Source organism: Octopus bimaculoides, chromosome 19, assembly GCF_001194135.2.
Source record: "Octopus bimaculoides isolate UCB-OBI-ISO-001 chromosome 19, ASM119413v2, whole genome shotgun sequence".
NCBI classification, from domain to species: domain Eukaryota; kingdom Metazoa; phylum Mollusca; class Cephalopoda; order Octopoda; family Octopodidae; genus Octopus; species Octopus bimaculoides.
The window spans coordinates 4,333,084-4,336,053 of NC_068999.1; the positions used below are offsets into that span (position 1 = coordinate 4,333,084).

The following is a 2,970-nucleotide window of genomic DNA, read 5'->3' on the forward strand; positions in this document are numbered from 1 at the left end:
CATAGCTACATCTGACGCCACCACCACCGTCATCATCATCATCATCACCACCACCTGTCACTAAATCAGCCACCACCCCCACCACTATATGGATAGGCACCCCCACCACGTACACACACACACACATGCATAGAGAATTTGTTCAGCTGTTGGCAGTTGGATCATTAATGGTGAGGAAGAACCGCAAGAAGAATTATCCATTCTTTATTGCTTGCTTTCATTGAGTCCAACGGTTAAAGGCTTGATCTGACTAACAAAAGCCCCTCCCCTCGGTTGCAGATTAAACAGAGGTCACGGAGACAGTAACAGGTCAGCTTATTCAGGCTGTCCACTGGCTGCAGCTGTCATTGCTGTCGGCTGTAGACCAGAAATACTGAGTCCGACACCAATAGTACCTTGCCAGAAACAGATGTCGTTACATGTGTGTTAATCAATAAACAGTTCGTTTCACACAGATAACGGAGCCTTTTCGGATTAATCGCAGACAGTTTGAAGGTCATTATCATAGAAGAGCTGCCGTACAGAATAATGTGACAGAATCATAGAGGGTGTTTGTGTTTGGTATACAAGGAATTATTCAAGAGAATAAGAAATTAAATTAATATGGCAATGAGCAGTGAAAATACTTGAAGAGTCTAACCTATTGCAGTTAGAGTTCAAAAAGAATAACAGACTAATCAAAAGAATAATAGAATAATAGAATACATTTTTGCAATTCACCGAAAGCCAATACAACTGTCTCTTGTTGCCATTGGCAAATGGTCAGTAATTAGTAGAAGGTTACAGGGGTGATTGGAGTGATGATTCACCATTCTGGTGGCACATAAAAAACACCATCCCAACATGGTCGATGCCAGGTCCACCTGACTGGCTCCCGTGCTGGCGGCACGTAAAAAGCACTATCCAAATGTGATCGGTGCCAGGGCCGCCTAACTGGCTCCTGTGCCAGTGGCACGCACGTAAAAGGCACCCATTACACTCTTGGAGTGGATGGCGTTAGAAAGGGCATCTAGCTGTAGAAACCTTGCCAGGGAGCCAGGTGCAGCCTTCTGACTTTCCAGCCCTCAGTCAAACCGTCAAACCTATGCCAGCATGATGATGATGATATATATATATATATATATATATATATATATATACAATGGTTTTGGATGAAAAAAAAACAAAAAAAGGGAGCTAGAAGACAATATTAGTGGGTGTTTGTAATGTAAAGATTAAATTATTGGCAAAGGGTAAGTGAGAATTGAAACCCCATCGCGTTATCTGCTCCCTAGGATTCTATCTTTACTGCATCACAGCTCACCATCTGTCAGTTAACAATCTGCACTGTTATCATCATATTCAGCTATTTAACGATAACCAATTAGCCCCCCACCTCTCTCTCTCTCTCATTGATTGATTAATAAATAGCTGTATTTACTCTGATCAATCACAATCTATTGAACCCAGAAACGCAACATTACAATTTCTATTAATATTTACTTAACGACAGAAAATATTGCTTCTATCAAATTATTTGTATATTAGGTAACCCGCCATCTTTGTTGGCCATTCAGCATGTCACATGCTGGGCAGCAAGGTCACATGGCATCAGTCACGTGATAAATAAAAAAATAATGCACACAGTTACATAGCAACTACAGAGTTTCCCACAGATCATGTTAAATACAATTGTTAAACCCTAGGTCAGCAATGACTGAGTAAATCTCTTAATGAAAGGCATTCCGGACATGACCATCCACCAATTTTGGTTACTTTGTATTTGCTCCTCAAAGATAATGTATCTATGACTATATTTTCCAATGTGTGGGTTAAGGAAGATTTGGTTACTATTTCTAGCAAGTGAATCCACCTCATGCAGACTCCGGTCTTCTGACAGTTATAATACTTTTGTAGTAATAACTACAAAGATATTGATAGTTAGCAGAGCTAATATTAGCTTCAAATTTTGGCAAAAGCCAGGACATTTAAGGTAGGAGATAAGTCGATTACATTGACCCCAGTGCATGACTGGTACTTATTTTATTGACCCCCAAAAGGATGAAAGGCAAAGTTGATCTTGGTGGAACTTGAACTCAGAACTCTAGAACGGATGAAGTGCCACTCAGCATTTTGCCAAGCATGCCAACAATTCTACCAGCTCACAGCCTAATCGTAGCTAATATTGGTTTCAAACTAAGGCGGTGAACTGGCAGAATCGTTAGCACACCGGGCGAAATGCTTAGCAGTATTTCGTCTGTCTTTACGTTCTGAGTTCAAACTCCGCTGAGGTCAATTTTGCCTTTCATCCTTTCGGGGTCTGAAAATTAAGTACCAGTTGCGTACTGGGGTCGATCTAATCAACTGGCTCCCTCCCCAAAAAGTTTGGGCCTTGTGCCTAGAGTAGAAAAGAATATTGGTCTCAAGTTTTGGCACAAGGCCAGCAGTTTTGGAAGTCAATTACATCGACCCCAGTACTCAACTGGTACCTATTTTATCAACCTTGAAAGGATGAAAGGCAAAGTCAACCTCGGTGGGATTCGAGCTCAGAATGTGACGACGGACAAAATGCCAATAAGCATTTCATCCAGCACAGTCATAGCAAATACCAAATGATTAATAGTATTGGTGGATGGGGGAGTTAGTACTAAAGGGGATTATAGCAACAGTAATACACTGGTGGTGGTGGTTGTATGTCATGTGTCCAGCTATTAGAATAGGTACACAGTATCCGTGTGTGTCAGAAAGGGCAAGTAAACGGGGTTGGCACCAGAGAGGGGCATCTGCCCAGAAAAACCCTACGGCAAAAAGTCCCATCCAATCGCCCATAACTACACCAATGTGCAGTCATGGCTTTAAAATGATGATGATGGTGATGATGATGATGATGATGATGATGATGAAGTCTCTTGGTTGTTGAATGCTCTGTACAATTTTGTATAACCAAATCATCATGTGTACGTGTACGTATATATATATATATATATATAT

At 41.1% G+C, this 2,970-nt stretch overlaps 1 protein-coding gene across 1 annotated transcript in view; it reads right to left on the reverse strand.

Moving 5' to 3' along the window:
• The window catches only part of LOC106884054 (fibronectin type-III domain-containing protein 3A), a gene marked incomplete at its 3' end in the record, with an annotated part of 245,776 nt that overhangs the window by 152,996 nt on the left and 89,810 nt on the right, over positions 1-2,970 (reverse strand). The gene's annotated exons all lie outside the window — the stretch shown is intronic.